The sequence below is a fragment of the Camponotus vicinus genome, unplaced genomic scaffold, assembly GCF_025532165.1.
Source record: "Camponotus vicinus isolate PSW18456_S1 unplaced genomic scaffold, iyCamVici1.0 SCAF_3, whole genome shotgun sequence".
NCBI lineage: Eukaryota > Metazoa > Arthropoda > Insecta > Hymenoptera > Formicidae > Camponotus > Camponotus vicinus.
This window is the reverse complement of record NW_028141967.1, coordinates 19,866,744-19,888,027: the sequence shown is the minus strand read 5'-3', so window position 1 is coordinate 19,888,027 and position 21,284 is coordinate 19,866,744. Positions and strand designations below refer to the sequence as shown.

General features: G+C 37.7%; 2 protein-coding genes and 1 long non-coding RNA gene across 9 annotated transcripts in view; all 3 read left to right on the top strand.

Moving 5' to 3' along the window:
* The window catches only part of LOC145967815 (protein kinase C-binding protein NELL1), a 63,858-nt gene that overhangs the window by 2,891 nt on the left and 39,683 nt on the right, over positions 1–21,284 (top strand). The gene's annotated exons all lie outside the window — the stretch shown is intronic.
* The window catches only part of LOC145967818 (uncharacterized), a 34,273-nt gene that overhangs the window by 12,550 nt on the left and 439 nt on the right, over positions 1–21,284 (top strand). The window lies entirely within an intron of this gene.
* Positions 16,802–17,549, top strand: LOC145967873 (uncharacterized). The gene is made up of 2 exons (XR_014437591.1): positions 16,802–16,880; positions 17,215–17,549. It is a non-coding gene; the product is annotated as an uncharacterized LOC145967873 (long non-coding RNA).

Genomic DNA, 21,284 nt, shown 5'->3' with positions numbered 1-21,284 from the left:
ATCTGAGATCGATCGTCCTCGCGATCGACAAGTAACTCATATATATGCGTCTCGATTTCCATAAAAATCTATGGCGATACGATCACCCCGCGTTGGATATTACAAAGGAGCCCGAGATCGGCTCGTCTGAAATGCGACGAATAAACAGGACGCCCTTTTATCGAAAAAATAAGACAAATATTCATCGCGTGCCCCGTGCTGTGTCGTGCGCCTGCAACGTGTTCACGCGCAGACACGTGTATTATTAAAGCACCGGTAGGGCGGATTCCCGAGATTCATCCGTTTCTCCCCCGTAAGAGTCTTATTATTATGCCCACATATCAGAGTAAACCATGCTGGAAACGAGATCCAACTGTTAATCGAAGGCTTGGAAATAATTCTGCTTTTATTCGGTATTTTATTAAAGTAAATCATGTTCGCGCGTGCATAAGAATTGTAATGATGCAGAAATATAACAGAAATCAATGAAATAATATCTTTTTACTCCATGTCTGAGAATGCTTTGTTCCTAATTCATTTTGGCGTTGAGACGAATAAATGAGCGCATGACGCATTGCATTAAAATTTAATTGTATGTGTGATGCTGTGATGTGATTCGGGTATCTCTGAATTTCCTCTTTCACTCGGCGATACAGAGAGACGAGAATTAAATCATTTGCATACGCAAAATGTGTCCAAAAAAGGGATACCACTGATCCTTGAATGATTAAATCCCTGCAACGCAATTATTATGGCAGAAACAATTATATAATTGACATTATCATTTCCTTATTGATTGAAAGTTACGTCAACTTTACGTCAACTTTTTACTTGCTTTTATAATAAATGGACAGGATAATCATACGTAGAATAATGGAAACATTAAAATAACAAGGTATTAAAAAGAAATCAATATAATAATAATACACTACGTAAATATATTCTTACATATACCATCTAGAAAGTGCATCTGCGATATCTATTAAGAAGACAGAGATGGAAATATCTCTTTTGTACTTTCCGCAAAGATTGATATAAATCGTTATTCTATTCGATTGTTAAATCGATTGTGTCGCGGTCATCGAATATGACGGTAGCCTCGCTCGCGCACAACATTGCGCATATTTATTGGCTATAAATTATAGTTAGTCCGTAATTCGCCACCCGTGAGCGTAATGACGCGACGTCGTATAAATCATGAGATATGCGCTCGGTCTCGGCATCTCGCGCTCTGGCAATGTACCGGAGTGATTTGCGCTCTGTAATGATTTATAATTGGCAATTCACAAGTTGATAACGCGGATTAACTTCAGACAAGATCGAAATGCATACATTAATAAGCCATTTAATCATTATGTGATTTACACTAAGATACGATTTACTTTTTTTTTACTTTTCATAATATATGAAAAGTTATCATAAATCTAAATTTTTTTCTTCTTTTTTCTATTGAAGTTAATAAGAATATTAAACGAATAACGAACAATTTATTTATCATTTTCTCTATTTTGTTAGTTAAAAATTGGTGAAAGGCGAGGAAAAATCGAGATAATTGTCTGATTAAAAAAAGAAAAAATGTATCGTGTCAAAACTGCCACAGTAGCTCGTTAAAGCTCGAAGCTGAGCCATAGTCAACTTCGTTAATCAGATGAGATTTTTCGAGAGCCACATGCATATCACTCATGCGGGACCTTTATGCACCCCCGCGGTTCGATCGTTAATTATGCCCCCTGCATCTGCCACTCCCCGTTCGTCGCGCGCTCTCTTCTATTTATCGCAACAACGCATAAATATCCTCGCGAGACGACAATCAAAGGGGACTGCGGAGTAATCCCGCAAGGACGACGCGCATTACTCCTACCTGATGCGCCATTAAAACGTCGTCGGTGCACTTAAAACGTGAGTAAGAACTCTCCTCGTCTCGGTAACACACCGGCGTGTTTCCCTCCTCCCTCTTTCTTCCGCTCTCTTACGTTTTTTTCTTTCTCGATCTCTCTCGCGTTCCCGCGTCGTCCCCCTCACAGATTCACGTGGTTCGCTCATTCGATCCGCTTGAAACGTGGCGTGTGGCCCGTAGACATCGTCGGGCTGCACCCACGCACGCTATTTATCTCGTTCTCTGCCGAAGCTGAGTGCCAAGAGAGTATTTTTTCGCATGTCGCCTTTCGTCTCTCTCTGTCGCTCGTTCTGGTTAACACGGATCCCCTGGCCGTCCTCCTGTGCTACGCTCTATTGCTTTTGCTGTCTTCCAATTTCAACGTTCGCATCGCCGCGTTACAAGGAAGCACAGATGACAGACAGGCCACGCGTCGTATTGAAGGAGAAGGGTGTGGTGCCACTTCTTAAATTTAGATACTTTTAAAAAGCTATCAGGCTCCATCAACTGCTGTTAGCCGCATTGAAAATGTACAATTGTGTGTGTGTGTGTGTGAGACAAAGATAGAAAGAAAGAGAGAGAGAGAGAGAAGCTAAATATTAAAGGTTCAAATTAAACAAAAATTAAACGAATCTTTTATTTTGCAGTTTTGACAACTAAATGTCTTTGAACCGAGTCTTAATTGAAATTTACGACGCAGATCAAAGAGCCGAAAAGGTCGCTGATCTTCTATATTCTCGCTATCGTAAAAATGTCACATAATCACAAATTAACATCGCTACCATGAAATAGATTATAGGTTTTTTCATACATTTTTTCGTAAATTTATTTATGAGAAAAATTTAAAATAACACGAGCCTCACACGTAACAAAAAAAGAATTACGCAATTGATGATTTTCCGCAGTCATCCGTCTTTCTTAAGTATCTCCTTAAAACAAGCAAGAGAGAAAGAGTTATTGATTGCAATGAGGAGACGTTCGTACAATAATCGCGAGAATAAAGCTGAGAAAAGTTACGCTCGTAAAGTCACGTTTCTTGCGGCTTCTCGCATGTCTAGAAATGCGATAAAACCGCGATACTCGCGATATCTGTAACCACATGTGAACTCGATGCCCGTTTAAAAAATTAGAAAACTACAATGAGACAAATGTCCAAGATGATCTATTTATATCTAGTCGAAAAAATCCTTTTTGTGTCTGAAGTAAACGCATTGGCACCCCAGCATTATTCTATTCCCGGGAGAAAGCAATTAACGCTCGCGTTTAACGTTTGTCGTAATAATAAACGTGTTCCTCAGGACTTATCCATAGAGAAGAATCACCGAATTTTTACGAGAAGGTGAACACTCGACGCCTATAATTCTCCGGATGGCGAGGGTGAGTCAGAGAGACGCCATCATCGCCATCCCCCTGTTTCTTGTCTGTTGAGACCGTGAATTGCTTTTTCCCGATTTTACTTCATCGTAAATTAGTTACGTACATGCGACGTGAAATGTCAATAGCGACGCGCAATCGAATTTCATCGTCTCGCCTTCAAGTATCACGAATCTAATTGAACGATGATGGCTCTCGATTTTCAAGGAGAGCCTTCGATTAAAGTGGAACGATGTTAACGCGTATTGTACCAGTTGTTTTAAATCCATCACTAAACTCCATTTTTAAACTAAGTATTCTGGAGTCGCACCCTCTCTTTCACGCCCTGAAAGGAAGGAACATATAAATAGGTGTAATTTTTTAGATGCAGATGTGTATTTCGTGACTTCAATGTAATGCTATGTATAATTGCAGTATTATAGATAGAATTATATATGGTTTCAATATAGAGAATAATTCAAAAGGAATGCACGTATATTGGATATAAGAGATAATAATAAAAAAATACACTAAAAAATAAAGTTATAATTTTAAAAAAATATTAGATTCGGGATAGGTAACAAGAAAAAGAAATAGATAATTTCAGAATCGCAGAAAAAGAGTTTCACATATATAAATAAAATTATTTTCTAATATTACTACTATATAATTTTTTATTTTCATGGAGCATATTAAATACACGAGAGATCACACACGCACGCGATATGTATGCATTACATTTGTGCAAGCAGATATAATTATTGATCCCGTGTAGAACTGCATTTCCAAGATGCAAGCATATTACGACTAAATATATCGTCGGACTAATAATTGTAATTATTGAACGTTTACCGATATTGCCGTAAGACCTCTCTTTGTGCGCACTTAGGCGCCAGACGTGACAAACGACGGCTACATTATTGCGGCTCTGCGTTAACAATACGATCACTGTGCTCCCCTTGCGCTTATAATTTTACGTTCGACTCAACTTTTTATAGATATGTCGTTCTGAGATTGTCTCTTCCAGAACGCGATTTCTCCGTATCAAATTGGAGATTTATACACTATTTTATCGGATGATCGTTCGACATGCAAAAAATTATGTACTCGTCTCTTCTCGAAGAATACTCAGTGATTTTTGCAACAAGTTATATTAAATGATATACCCAAGGACCCAAAGTCAAAGTTAAAACCGGAGTGCTAGCGAGACCGACGTTCCCTTTAATCGCTTTAAAAAGAATTTCTTCATGCGCCCTTATCCGCTCGACATCGGAATTACGTTAACTACTCCTTGGAATTGCACGAGGCATGCATGCCGATCGGTCTAGGTGGGCGGTTTCCCGATAAACGACACAGCTCTTCGTGGAAGAGGAAATTGTTCTCGTCGGGTTGCGCGCCGCGATGAAATTATACGCGCCTGCAAAGCCTGCTCGCAAAAGACGGCACTGTCTCGAGGGTTTTTCGGGGTGGCATGACGTGGTGCGCCCGCTGTCTCCACCCTCTCTTTCGTCCCTTTAGGTATACCCCTCGTGCACACCCGCGTGCTCACGAACAACGAAACGAAACACGCTGGCCCGCCACGGCGCTCTTCCCATAACACGATTTCGAAATTCTTTCTGACCCTTAAGTCGGAGCACACCCGCCACCCTATCCCTCTATCTTCGCCATTGTTCTTGAACGATCCATGCCTGTAGGCGAGATCAGCTGTATCATCAGTGCGTATCTCCCGTTTAGAGATACACGATGAAGTAATTCTCATGTATATCTGCAAAGTCCCCTCCGAAGGAAACTGGATATACGTATCATGACATCCGAGATACATAAATGTAGCATAAGAGATATGTATGTAGTAAAAAAGTATTCACAAGTGTATTATATATTTTTTTTTAAATAGTTTTTATTGTATTAATTTTCTTACTTATCTTGTGAATTGATAATTTCGAGGGAAACAATAGTCTTACGTGTTTCTACATTTCTTCTTATGCTTCTCATCTTTAAAATCGATTTCCAAGTGGACTCATAAAAATTTTGGTAATATTGATTTATTATCTAACAAATCAAGTATAATATTTAATATTTGATAGACTCGAGATGGAATTACAACTACTACAATGTGGTTCCACACATTCGATTCCACATTTAGCGGCCTTGATTCACCTTGGCTTTGATATTCATACGATATTCGTATGATTTAATTCGAAGAAATGAGTAGTTTAAAATAGTCTGTCCGGTATATTTGAACACTACCGTGTGTTCGGAGAAGTAGACTTCTACATAGCGAAAACTGTTTTCCATTCTATTCAACTTGAAATGGAGTCCTTCTAAGTTGCTTTTTTTTCTTTGAAAAAAAAAAGAATTTATATACATTTATTTTAATTATTTTTAATTTCAAATATAGATGGAAAACTTTTATGATTCGTGAAATGTCTATATTACCATGTAATATAGATATTTATACTTCTTTCTTGCTTATCTTTCATTATATTCTACGAAAAGATAACATGACACGTGTTCATCAATGTAATAGTTATGACACGGAGAGAATGCGCAGTCGTTGCAGTCGTGAATTCACGTTTCGTTGCTCTATCTCACATTATATAACGTAATCAAAGAAAGTCGTATGATCCCCGTTTCGACAAACCAGCTCTCGGATGTTCCAGCTCTGATTACTTGTCAAGTTAGCATAAATTCTAGTGGCCTCATCCTTAGTAATCCGTCAGCGAAACTGAAGCAATGCCCTGAGTTGCCGGGCTGCTTCATGGTTTCAGTCCGTAATTCCCAGGTGAAATATGAGTTAGAATTTCGGAGCGGTTAATGAAACGTAGAATAATTTATTGATTTAATTCTCTTTCACACAGATATTAGTCCTTATTTAACATATGAACACTCTAATTAATTTCGAGAGATTTAGAGTAAAATGTTATGTCTGATAAAAAAATTGGCATCTATAAATTTAATGATGCAATACGAAAGATATATAAACCATGAAACTTTTTTTATTATTTCATAGTAGTCTCATACAGTTTACTATCGTCGCAGTATCAGACTGCAGTACTCTTGCAAAGAGAACATCGCTGTACATTTTATCGAAAAGAGATCCATTTTCTTTATTCGCATTCAATGCGGCTCTTCTTTTTTCCAAAGTGTTTGAAGAAATGCAGGTCAACCCTATTCGCCTATTCAAATGGTGTGACCCAAATTCAAGATGTAATACACGTGACGCATTCTAAAAAATATTAAACTATCATATTTGACATGTCTAAAATTGTTGCATTTTTAAATAATGAAAAAATTGGCCAATTCTGATAATATTTCTAATAAAGAATTATAAAAGATTGATTATTTTTTTTATAAATTGACTTAATTGCATTCGAGATTACTTATCGAATCAAATTTATATTAAACTGTAATATAAAAATTATTTTATACAGACTTCAAGAAAATTATCAAACAGAATCGCATAAAATTATAATCGAAAAATCAAGATATAAAGCATAAGAGATTATGAAAACAATCGATACATAAATAGATGACAAAGAAATGAAAAGAGGGTAAAACACCTGCATGTCTATAGGAAATGATATCGAAAAAAAGAAAGATGGAAACCAAATACGAGTATACGTGTAGTCCGTACATGACAGCTGCTGTCACGGGTAGTGCTCCGACCATGTGCTCGATGTAGGTACGCCGAGCATTTCCTACATCTTCCCTCGACGCATCGCATACAATGCTTCCGCTATGATAAAAATTATGACATTCGACGAAATTTATTATCAAGACAAACAACGCGATAAAATCCGTATATTAGTTATTATATATGTACAATTCTTTATGTTAAAATTCTAAATTTTTTACAAAAAAATAAGTTTTAATTCATGAGAATAATTTAATTTATGAGATGTGATGAGAATAATGGAAATGATAAAGAAATAATATAAAAATGATGAGATTAATATATAGAACACTCCTTATCTTATATATAAAATAAATTTTATATATATAAGGAACCTTCGAAGAGATATTACAATAGTTTTTCTCGTAAAAACAATCATGTTTCATTTAGTGTTTGCTAACACATGTTTGCGTCTTGGCAATGCGTATCACGTAAATTGGTATATCAAGACTGGTTGCTATATCGCTTTGTTTGTTGTCGAGTACGAAGTAATTCATCACGATCTGAAAATAAACCTAGTCAATATACATAGCAATGCAAATATTTATGCGTTTAACTGAATGGTCGTTACGATTTATTTAGATCTTACGAGATGCTATCAAGATGCCAATACAACTTCGTAACTAACAGTTCAAAAAGCTTCGTTGAATTTATCGCAAACGACCGCTTTCAGTTCTCTCGTTCAACTCTCGATGCGAGCATAGTTGGAAGTCTCTTCTCGATCGCGCTGTAAGTAGGTTGGCGATTCGTCAGGAGCTTCGGGTCGATTCCAGCACGACTCGGCTAGATAGGATCTCAATTCCGTAATTGCAACAGAGGCTTCCTCGCCACCATTCGCGCGAATACATAGACCGATAGTGCCCGCAGTCCTAAACTATCAAGAGAACTGTGTCGGGAACGGAACAACAGCAGTCAGCGATGGTGTATCCTAGCTAGGTTGTAAATAGCATACCGATATTCTCCGATCGATGCCGACTTTAAACGTTGTTTGCTTTATCAAGTGCCGCGTAACAGCTCCATTGATTGTTAAATTACCGTATAATTATTCAGATAGCTTCGATGTTTGAATCATCTTCGGAGAGCTCTACGTTTGAATCCTCAAGTTCTCGAAAATTACAATCTAATATTTCTTTTTTTATTGTGAACAGTGTTTTAAACTTTGTTTTCTTATAGGATAAAATATAATTCATTACGTTGTCATAAGATTAGCAATCGCAACGATTGCCGCGTGTATCTAACATCAGCAATCTCGGTGCGGTTGTAAATAGCGTATCGATACTCTGCGATCGATGCCAGCTTTAGCGTGTTGTTTGTTCTATTAGGTTCCGTAAAAAAGGCTCTATCGATTGTTAAATTATCATTGTGGCGTCCTTGAATACTACGAGCCTTTAGATGTTTGAATCTGCAGCTCTGTAGTTACTGGGATCTTTAAATCTTTCAAGATTAAAACTTTTTAATATTTCCTCGCAATTATAAAAAAGTTATTATACGAAGATCTATCAAATTTTGTTATAAACATAAACTGCTTGGAGTAATTTCCAAACTATAATTGCCAAACTATAATTTATTTTCACACATAATTATAAGTTTTAATATACTATCATTTTTTTCCGCTATTCTTGATAACAAATTTTTATGATTGCCAAGTATAATATAAATTACCTTTCATAAATTACATCATCAACAACTCATTAGTTTATTATTACATTCAATTTGATTGATAAATATAGAAATAGATTTGGAGCTTTTACTATAGCCGTATATCCAATTGCAGGGGTGGTGGTGGTTCTACATGGCTATGGCCTTGCTGAAGTCGCTCGTGTTGGTAATGGTGGGGTTGCTGGTGGTAATGCGTATATAACGACAGTGAAGAAAAAGAGAGAGAGAGAAAGAAGGAGAGAGAGAAAGAGCGCTTCGACTGGTCGCTTAGGAGGGTTGCATAATGCAGCGAGCTGCCAGGGCGTTGACTTTATGCAGCATTACGTTTCTTTACCCTTTGGCTTTCTCCCTCTCCATTTTCGCCGCCGTTATCAGCTACGTTGCTCTTGTTTGTGCAGTTTTAATGCACGCGATCATTTGCACATCATCGTGCGAGATGTGTCCAAAATTGCGTTTGTTATAGATAATGAAATTTCCGTTTCGCGAAGAGTTTTTATTGCGTAAAAATAGATGAATGGTTATAGAGCAAGGAATTTTAATTTTCATGATTTTATAAGTGAATTATATTATGAATGGTATTTACACTTTAGAAATAAGTTATTTTGTTAATATATCGCGTGAATTAATTATTGTAATAAGTGAAAGAGTTCTCAGGTCTGTAGTAATTATTAACATGAGAGAATCACGAATCTATTTTTACCATCAGCTATCTAGAACGCAATGGCATTTATTACGCAAATATGCTGATGCAATTTTCTACAGTGGTAACAGTTATCATTTGTCATTATCGATTTTCCGCATACAATTTTCGTTTAATAAGAATCGGTTACATAACGGGAGCAACATCCTAGAATATAAGAGTTCAATACTTCCTTTTCTACTTAAATTATCATTTTTATCGCGTTTTCATTTTCTGGCTACGTTAATGAAGACAAATGATCGTGAGTTGTTCAAAATCAGAAATAGAAAAAAATATAGTAAAGAATAGAAAATAAGAAAATTAAAGTTAATCTCGATGAAACTATTGCAAAAATGTGGAAAGCAATTATTGTTAAAATGAAAAAAGTGAGGTTTATTAGCTTATCACATATGAAAATAAAATTAAAAGAATAAATTATTAATTAAAATTTCAAGAAATAATTACAATATATATAAAAGGGAGAGAGAGAGAAATTCTATATATTATATTCACAGATTATAAATAGTTATTATTTTTTATAAAAAACATATATATCTAATCAATCAATAAGACTAAGAAACGGATGCGGCTTTGGGAGTCGGAAATATCTATAACTTGCTCCGAAAATTCGAGATGGAATCTCTCGCAATATTACTTCCAAGAATCCGCCACAATTAATTGCTTTCGCCGGAACTTTATCACACACATACCGCGCGCAATAATCGCGCGGGCCAAAATTCGCGCCCTCGCCCTCGCCCTAGTCATATAAATCCTCCGCACGAGCGATACCCTTTCACAATTACCACCCCCCGCCTGGATTTAATCGAACGCTTGGAAGCTTGAAATCGCCGAAGGGAACAAAGGGCCGCGATCGCCGATAATCCTAATTGTTCAATCGCGCCAATTAATTGGCGCCACCTTTATCGTCCCCCTCCCCTCTCTCTCTCCTTCCCTTCTCTCCTCTCTCTATCCACCCCTCGTCGAAGCGGTGGATTGAACTGGAGGCGCTTATCGGCGTAGCGTTCGCTGTTTATTAATTTAATTGTTCGCATTTCGACGACCTCTCTCTCAATTCACCGCCGAATTCCTCTGCTGACACACGTCTCGATCTCCGCGCTCTTTTCGGATGTTCTCACAGCCCGAAACGTGACATCATCCGCACGGAATTCAGACGAGTGAGACGTGCTTTGATTGATCTTCAACCGACGACGACGATGGCGTTCGATTCTCGGATCGTCAAAGACCGCCCCGGCCTCGGACCAATAATGCCGTCATTTAAGAGAGTTTACCGGCCGGCAACCTCCGCGCGGAATTCCTTTGATATCAATAAGTAATATGACATCCAAGGAGGACATCGGACTCGATTGTCTCCTTGAACGTTTATCCTGCTCAATTCGACCCCGAGTTTTCGCTCTGATTGCTTCTAATGTCCGGCCATTTGGCCGGGTCTGTTCCTTTCGGGGAGTTCTTAGAAAAAAAAATGCAGATTAACCCTTGGAAATACTTTCTGTGCATTACTCAGAATCGTATCTTCTCGTGATTTCTTTAATCGAGAGAGATAAATTTAATAAATTGAATTAATAAAAATTAATAAATTTAAAAATGAATATTGTATTTCTCCAATAAAGGCATTATTGTGAAAAATTGCAACGTGCAATTACGAATCATAATTTCCATGAATTATTCAACGTACACGTGAGTTTAATATATCGATTCCTAAATATTTAATATTTAAAGCGCGGTATCGTGAAAGGTTTTCATTTTCTCTATGAAACGAAGCGTATCGACCTCTCGCCTTTAGCCGATGCTAAAAGGCCCGCGTCTCTTATTTCAACCGCGTTTCTCATTCCGCGTTTCGTTCTCGCTCTCTTCTCCACGGCCGACGTCGAGCGGCACATCGTATGCACGTGCAAGTTGCGCTTATTTGCTCGGCGTCGAATACGAAGAGTATACACACGAGGGAGAAAGCTATGTACATACGCGAACTCGTGTGACCTCCTGCCCCCGGTCTAACGTTTCTCTCCCTCTCCCCGCCCGGTCGACCGAGCACCCTTCGGTATCCCCTTGAAGCATCCGCCCCACGGCGCTCCTCCATCCCTTCTTCCCTTTCACGCTTCTAACACCCACCACTCCAGGCTTTTCCTCGGAGGTTCATCGATCGTCCCCAATCACCCGCACCTGCCATCTTGCCTCTCGGTCCCCTTGAAAACCTCCGAAAGCCCCTGATATCTCTTTGGTCCGGTTTTTCTCTCCCTCGGGCTCGTTTCATCTTTATTCGCGGCTTTCGCTTCTCGGTTCGCTTGGTACACGAGCGATAAAGCTTCTTCGCGCGAAAATCCCCTCTCCCTCTTCTCTCACCGGTCTTCCATCGAAATTAACTTCTGCAATCGGGATGACAATCGATGTTGTCCTCGCCTCGCTCTTTCTCCTTTGATCTTCGCCGCCGCGTGTCACCCTCGCTTTACTTTCCGCCTCTTTACACGCGATCGTGCTGAAAGGGGATACCGATTGCTCTCTGATGTCTTCATCTTCGCTTTCTCTCCGGCTTTTATCGGCGCGTTAGGAATTTTCGCAACTTCCCTTCTCGGCTTTTTGAGCGTCGACTCTAGACACATATACAGTGTGTGTACGTGTAAGATCACGGAGTTCCCATCAAAATTAGTTTTCTTTTCAATCCCGCCTTCTCTTGCCGACTGCTTTTAATGACGGGAGCTCTTGATCTTTCTTGCTCTCAATTTCTTCTTTCATCATCTCAATTTTGTCAATTCTTCTTGCTTTTATAATTAATTTGCGAATTATTTCCTTATTAGATCCCGCTCCATTTCGTTAATTTCTCATGAAATTTGAGTTTTTTCTTTGAACTTCTCTCTAACAAGGACTCGACCCTTCAGAGTCCTTCCACTTTCGTCGAAATTGCATTTAGACACGCATGCCGCTATCTTCTCTTCTCTTTTCCTCAATCCCGATTACTTTGTTCCCGATTTCTCCATCGATTTTCTTCAACCTCGTTGAACGCTGTTTGATGATAATCCCGTGAGACTTCAATTAGATCCATTCTTGCCGATGCATTCCTTTCTGGGGATGGTCGATACCACGCTCTCGTCCATCAGCTATTTTCCGGTCCTCGTGGATTTCCCGCGGATATTAATTTCCGCTCGGCTGCTTGGAAGCCGTCCAGGACGGATAATGAAAGAAAAGGAATTGGGTTGGAATGGAACCGGCATCGGGTACGTAAGCCCAAACTGTTCCAGCGCAACATGAATTTTCAGAGGCCTCGCTACGGCCCTGACCTTTCCAAATGCACCTAAGCCTCGCCTGTGTATGTGCATGCTATGAATATGTAATACAAAGTATCGGTAGAGGTGCGCCTCGCGATATGACTCTGGTTTCGGCTTCCGCATTCGCGAAGCGCGATGGTAACCGCTTAATTGAATGTTACAGTGATTAATATTAGAGATTGCGACGCGAGATATTAATCCCGGAAAGCGATTAAGTCCTCGGAGTATCTGAAATGTAAAGGTGAAGCAGATTTCTTTTAAGCTTGCACGGTAGCACGCTAAGTTAAATTTTAATCTCGAGCGGATTTTAGATAGTTGCTTGCGTTTGAACTGGAGATATAATCGAACATGGAGTCCAGATCAACATGGAACGCCAGTAGCAAGAAAGTAGGAGTTGCAAAGGATACTCAATCAACTCTTAATTCTAACTATTATGCTGCTATAAGAAACGCTTGTACGCATTTATCAGCATTGACCTAGGCTGGCATTTTATTTTTGCCTTCCATCGCATTATCGATACTTCGCTATTATGTAATCGACTTGTATTTACATAATACGATACTTGCAATCGAAATTGTTACAGAAATAAATAAAAATAAATTTGTATAAGGAGGATTTCACAATGATCTGGAATCATTTTTTCTTTTACAAATGTAGCATTTTTTCAAGGTTGTGGATCACCATATCGATTGTCTCACTCTCGCCCAACTTTCATTGGCACTTGTGACATTTGGCTCGGGTGTTAATTATGCAGAATATGGGAGTAGCGCGGCGGCAAAACGAGCGGGTATCCGTTCGTGATCCGGTCGCGGCCCGACATCACACACTATACATGGCCCGCGTCTGTCACGGTGCGCCGGATACGGCGCACGCAATTTTCTAGGTCGGCACGACGGCATACAGCGGCAGGGAAGGTCAGGATTGGTTCAAGTCCAAGCCTTCGAAGTGTGGTCGTCGTGCTCTCGTCGCGCCGCAGCGTCGACGGCAGCCGATCTATAATTAGCGGAATATCCGCGCAGCGACGTGGCATGAGACGGCGCGAGACGGTATCGAGGTATCGCGCCTCCGTCGTGTCGGCTTCTACCCGGGGAATCGAGATTTGACGTGGGACACACTGGCTAGATATTGGTCTATCTGGCTTCGATGTGATGCGTATCACGTACGTGACACGGTTCAACGTAAGGCCACACAATTCACGTATCTTCAAATATATTCGCTCCTCTCCGTCTCCGCGTTTCGCATTTGGCGATAGATGTTACCAATCGAAATCAAATTTATATATATTTGTCGGTAAATCATTTTCCATGTGCATCACAAACACATTTTTCTCAGGAAAAAAGGTATTGCAGTTTATTGACACTTCTACTCTCTTTAACACACGTCGCCTTGCGTTTGCTCCTCGTGCTCTTTGCGTCTCTTTTTCCTTGCGATGAAAGAGATTTAGTATACCTTATTAGAAATAGAAAAAATATGTGGCCGCAAAATGTCGTGAAAACCAACGGTAGAAAATTTGAGTTCTAAATGTCAGTGAGATAGCACAAATTTTATTTTAATTTAATATATCATATTATAAATGAAATCTCTAAAATAAAATTAATTTAATATATCATATTATAAATGAAATCTGTAAAATATATACATTTCTGCCACAGAATTTATAGTAAAGATTCTTCGTAGTCGAAAGTCTGCCGATTCGACTCTTTCTCGAGCACTCTTGGTCGCCTGAGGCGGTCGATCGATCGGGCGTTGTATCTCGCTCAAGGAACCAGGTCGTTTCGTGCTTGTAGCGCGTGAGACATCGCCGAAGGATACTCCCAATTTAAAATTTTAATAAAGCAAAATGAAATTCTTCGATCCACAATAATCCCCAAAAGATTATCGTCTGATCTTTTATTATCATCAAATATCATTTAAATGATGACTATAATCAAGCAATGACGCTTCGTGTAAGAGTCAAAGGAGTAGAATCAAAGAGCCAGCAAATGAAAGAAACAAGCAAGCGAGGAAAGGTCGCGGAGGACCGAAAATAGGCCTAAGTGTTTCGTATATTCCCCTTTTCCGTTTCGCTCGATTTCTCCATCTCTCTCGAATATTTCTTCGCGCCACCGTCTAGGCGATAAGCGCCGCTCTGATCTTCCAGAGCCGAGATAAATGGCGAGCACTAAAGGTACCCGAACGACAAAAAGGGAGGAATTCGCGCGAGGCGCCAAGGCGTGACTCGAGAAAGCGTCGCGTTTTGGCGAGATATTTGTTCCAACAGCAATGTAATAATAATCCGTAATGTTATTTCACGTGTTATTTAATGTTACTAGAAATAGATCTCGGAATAGAGGAACAAACATCCAAACTTGGCATAACAATTTTGGAATCGCATGGAATACAATTTCGATGAGACTCTTGTATACATGATAAATTTACAGTGCGATATGCACACACACACATACATACATTTCCGTTAAATATGAAATACGAAATTGTCGCGCAAAATTTCGATCATATAATCCAGAAATATCGTAACATTTTGTTGCGCGTTTACGATGTACGTGAGTAATAGTACAGCGCGAGTAATAATGCGAAATCGCCGCCGTGACTACCTAACGCAGGATATTTAAAGGATCGGACCGGATTCCGCCTACGAGACCGGGAATATTATGCGGGACTAACGAACGCACGACATGCTGACGTTAGCGTCATATCGTCTACTTCCTTGATAACTCGGCGTTCGGAATTTTGCGGATATTGCAAATCTGACCGTGGACAATGCACACTTGAGAAACTTTTGTATAAACCGCGTGCACAGTCTGAGAATTTAAATCATTGCGTTATTACGTAAAATATTTTTTATATATACCGAAATGTCCGAATATATCCTGATATATGATATATGATATGAATGTTTTATTCTGAATAGAGTAGAAGTGAAGGAATAAGGAACATAGGTTCTCCTCGATGCACGGTGTTTTCGTGTAGCTTTATATAAAATTGCAAACGAGAGGAAAATATTGCATTATATTTGGTGCAAATAAACCAAATATTTGGTACACGTCATTAAACTTGCCATAAGAAATAGTTATCATTACATCGTGAATTTTTAAGAAAAAATTCGCAAATTGCTCCAATGTATGACTTCGAATTTTTTTCACATATCCCACGTGTGTGTAAAAATTAATGTAAAATAAAAATAATAATAAAAATAATATAAAAATATAAAAATAATATAAAATTAAAAAATATATATACATATATTTAATAAAAAATAAAAATTGGGCTAATAATTTCATTAATAAAGAACATAAAAGACATAATATTTAGTAGTTATTTTTTAAATTTTATATTCAATTTCCTTTCGTTTTAACATTTGTCATCTGATACTAACATAAGGATATCGACCCTACACGAGGGCGCATTAAGGGGTGTAATGCGGAACAACGCAAATCAAATGGATAATTCGTGCGACAGCACGTTCACGCGTGCATGTGCTCGGCTGTCGCATATAGTGGTCCATCAATTTCGCAGATCCGGACGTTTACGAGGCGATCGTAAAGCAGACTCGTAATAGGCGTGCACAACTGTGCAGACCGCCGTCGTCGTCGTCGCCGGGTGGCCGGGAAATTCGATCGAGCGCAAAGGGTTTTACGTAAGTCGAGGTCCTTCGATCGCGACGACGTTCCCGTTCGTGCTCCTGCCGTAAGTGTCCAGCGGATCCCGGCAGCTGTCGATCAATTTTAGATGCTCCTCCTTTCTATCGCATATATTTTTCATGACATATTTTTTAGCGATTTATATCTTATTTTATTGCAGACGATAAAGTTCTTTCGAAGGTTTCATTATATAATTATCGTGTAATGTATAATTCGTTGTCTTTAATGAAAGTATTTTAATAGAATTTAAATGAGTCTTCAGCGCTGTTGCGTATTCCTTTACGAAAGAAGTTTATTTCCTTATGAACGAAATTATATTTTCAAAGTTTAAAAGTTTAAAAAATTTGATCTCTTCTATTGCAATTTATAAGCGCACTTATGCAATGGAAATTCGAAACGAGCTTCTTTGATATATTCTTTTCTATTTTCCTATTTTATCATCGAGAAACTACGATTTCATACACTTCTGTCCCGCTATAAAAAAGATATAATCGTTCGAACGTGTGATCCTACTCTCGACGAAGCTGAGTCAACATCTTGATTATTTTCTGGTTACTTTACGAGCGGGACGGGGTGCCAGACGCCGGGCAGACAAACCGCGGATCGTTTAACGTGAATAAATTCGACGCACCCACGCTGAATCCACGGCGCCGTGTTGGACGAGAGAAGATGAAAACGAAAGACGCACTAAGTGAGAGTCGGGTAGATAAATCGTGTGTGGAAAGAAATTATATTTATCGGTGTGAGTGGCCAATATCTGATCGCTTATATAAACTCGTTGTTGTGACTATCACATGTAATAATCGCGAGAATCTAACATGCTCCATTACTAATCATTGTAATTTTTAACTAATTGTATGAATCATCATATCGTATATAAATTATGATAATTAAACATTTTTACATGCAAGAGATAGTTATTGCACTAATCAAGAGATATCGCAACATTATAATTACGAATATTTATTAATATTAATTACAATACAAATTAATATCGCCAAAAAATATCACTTTTGAAAATACAGTTACGAATTTCCAAATATTATATCAATTGCTAATTACTCTCGGTATTTTAGAATGATATATGCAAAAATAAGACTCGTAAGGCCAAGAAAAAGTCTTCTGCGGACAAAGGCCAGAAGAAAACATTTGCTCGCTATAAAACAATAGAGATCCTGTACACCTTATGCTACTATAGAGTCGAGTTTAAGAGAGAAGAAAGGTATAAAAAGTTGAGTGAAATGACGAAAACTATTCTGAAGACTCGACACGAGGCAACAGCCGTTGTCAACGTCACCTGACGTCTCGCCTGACGTCGCCGATTTCTCTCTCCTTTCTCGTGGAGTAGCGCCAGAGGAACACGAGCAGTTTTTCTTCTTTCAACAAACCGATAAACATATATTTGCAATGATTCTTTTAGTTTTTTCTCCTCCCGCACTTCCTCGCCTTCTCCTTCCTTTTGGTCCATTTTCTCTCTGATACGACTAGTCATCGTCTGCGATGAATAATCTTGTCGAGACGATACGTCGAGAGATACGTAACGATTGGCGACAGGTGTATCTCTCCCGAATATAAAGAACGTTTTCATTGCCGAAGACGATGAAAACATGTGTCATCTATTCGACGATCTTTCGCCGATCAGTAGCAAAAAATTACAGAAAGAAAAAAAATACGTGCGTTATCGTAACGTAAAATTAAGTTAATTTTTTGAAAAAATCGTGCCGCAACAATTTTTATAAATTATTCGAAATTAATATAAAATGTCTTTAATTGTTCTTACGATACTTATAAAACTAAATTTTATGAATATTTAATAAACATGAAAACCAGAAAATCAAGAAATAATAGTTTATAAATTTTCATGGAGAATTCTTATAGAAACAACAAGGTATGTCATACATTTCCCCGGTAAAAATGTATGACTCGCAAAAGACGCGTCGCGTATTATTTATTAGAGAAGTAGTTGCATCGCGATAATTCTCGTCAGCGGTCTTATTGTATCCGGCAAAAGGAGATTCGTCAGGAACCATTTCGCCCTTCCGTATGGTGGTAATTGATGGCAACAGCCGGTGTCTACACCCTGGGGGATCGATGATTTCACTTCGACAGTAGGAGCCACGGCCTCGAACGGCCTTGTCTGGTCTCATCAGAGACGATCTCCGTAATCGTCAAGCAAAATTTTCACGGACGCTCGTCGGAAGACAATTCCAGATAATGCGACGTGATGTATAGCCGGCTCTTTGGATTTCGCTCGCGACAGAATCAACGAAGTAAATAAGTTACAGCTTCTGTACCGCTCATCAAATGTAATTTGTCTGACTCGACCCTCGCTTTCTTCCAAGATCGTTGTTTTTCTTCTCTTTTCTGAATCATCCTGCACTAATTTCTTTAATTTCTTAAAGCATCTACGCAATACGTGAAAACAGGTGACATTTCCCCGAAGGTCAGCGTGCTATTTTGTGACGCAACAACAACGTTGAATACAGCGTGATGATGTTATTGCCTGTGAGGCACTCTCGATGGGAGATGAGTAAATCGAAAGCATCTTATATACAATAGACTTTGTAAAGATATTTTTTATATATTAGAAAAGAAACCACGAAAATTGGAAGTATTGAATGGAAATTTTATTAATATAGAAAATTATGATAATAAAAGAAGATATAAATAGGAAAAAAGACACTAGAAACTGACAAAGTGCGAAGATAGTTCGCGCCATAGGAAATAATAAGTGTCACTACCGTTCTTGATTAATGATGGCCGAAATTTTATCAGCGAGGAGACACGCCCGAATACACCGAATGACGCATCCTGAAAACGTATGGGAAGAGTCGGCTGCACGAAATTACAGTTCGGTGAAACTGAATGCAATTATTCGGGAACGAGGAAATGGGAAATAATGAATTCAAGCCCCGCTTTCCTCCCGTTTTTTCTCCAAGAAGGAGGAAAACCATGGAAGAAAAAGAAAGAAGGTAAAAGAGGAGAAGTCAGGATGATTCCGTGCTATGAGATAACTTTACAACTTTTCGCTATGACCTATTTAAATTCTTCTTGACTCATATTAAAAAAAAAAAACTTATATTTACATCTCCCTCAAAATTAAATTGAGTTTACTACTTGATAATTGACAGCAATGGAGCAACGAGCTCGTTTCATTTCGCGAAATGTTTTAAGCTACAAATAAAGATAAATAAATTTAACTTCGTCAAAATATTACTAGAAAAATAAATTTAACTTCGTCAAAATATTATTAAAAAAGAGGTTGGTAAATTATTTGCGCTTAGTATTATTAAAAAAGAGCTTGGTAAATTATTTGCGCTTAGTATTCTAAAAATTAATTAAATGTAATATTAAAAAAATAATTTTCTCGTATAGAAAATTAATCAAGTTTTCCTTTCAGAACATGTGCATATATACATATATATATACACGCTTCAACATATTATTAAACTTACATAAATTCCACGAGTGTACCTCCTGCGAAGGCAGGTGCTGAGCAGGTAGATCGTACGGATACGCCAACACCTGGCTTGCCTCCATATGACGTTCTATGGTGTACTATATAAAACTACTCGATTCGAGAAGTAATTATGAGGTCGTATAAGCGAATTAATAATTTCAGTTGGTTGCCTTATAGCTGACATATTTCTGTCATTTAGTGCATTTGTAACGGAAAAGTAACTAACACACAACTTATCTGGATAAATGAATATTGTAAAGCTTCAACAACTTCCAATTGATAGATCGATCTTATTTAATTTATGAAGTTTTACGAAGCAAATGATGCCTGTTTTAAGAAAATGTAAATTGAAGTTAATCTCGTATCATTGGGCGCCATACAGACTTCGAAGTAACGTACTGAATGGAGCATCAAGTTATTTAGTCTTCTGAGTACTTGAGAATTTCTTTATTCCTTCATATTTCTTTCTTCAAGTTGTTGAATTACGAAAAGACTAACATACTGATGAGAACAACTTTTTTTCTCGAGGATGTCAAGGCTATCTCCATTATACTAAGTGGAACGCTATGTTTTACGTATCACGGAAATAATAAAAGCGTAACGAATCCAACGATTGCTATCAAGTGGCACTTCACATTTATTACGTCTCTTGCTCATCATATTAAAAGTAGTCAGTGAAAGCCTATAAGCATGGCATTTTATGAACATTGAAAAAAAAATAACAAGGCAGTCTAGAATTTAATTTAGTAAATTCTTCTGCCTCTCCAGATAAAAGCCTACTAAATTATAAATAAAAGAAAATATTTCCATATGTACAAGTATATGTACAAATATTAATATAATTTTAAACATAATTTTTCTTTCGAAGAAATTAACACTCAATATTTGAATTAATTATTTAATATGCATCTGCAAAGGTCTTTTCGCAAAATTTAAGGAAAACTCAAAGAATTTAGAAAAATAAAAATGACGGAGAATTTTTTTCTCAATGCTTTCCGTGATCAAGATCCGCGATTTTAATAGTATTAAAAAAACAATATGGCAAGTAAATATTGCACATAGGTAACGATTACTATAATATTTGTAATATATCAGGATTATCGAAGGAGGACACTCGTCAATGTTTTTTTCAAGATTTCTTGAAAGCTGTTTAAATCTTATAAAAGCCGTCGAAACGAAAGCTGATTTGTAACAATAAAGAACGCATCGTAAGGCGAAGTAAGATATATTAGAAACTAGTGGTACCATTCTTTCTTCGTCGTTTTACGATTTTCGTGATCAAAGTAACAGCGTAATAGAGGAATAAAAAAGAATTATGAAGCCGAGAGACTCGTATATTTTTCAAAAAATGGGCAAATTTAATTGTTGGCTTATCGTCCCGAGTTTTTAACTTCGTTTTTAATCGATCTTCATGACACGAAAGTAATTTTATACGTATATATATAATTACTTTCGTATCATGTATATCTTAGAAATCAATAAAAACGAATATACGAATATATATATATGATAGAAAACTATTATGTACTACTTTTTTTATTTTGCTTATGTAGAAAAAAAATATATATATATGTATATACATATATATATTATACATACATACATTTTTATGTAATAAATTCTTTTTTAACAATCATTATTTATAATTTCTTTGAATATGAATCAAACTTGTTTTATTTCAAATTT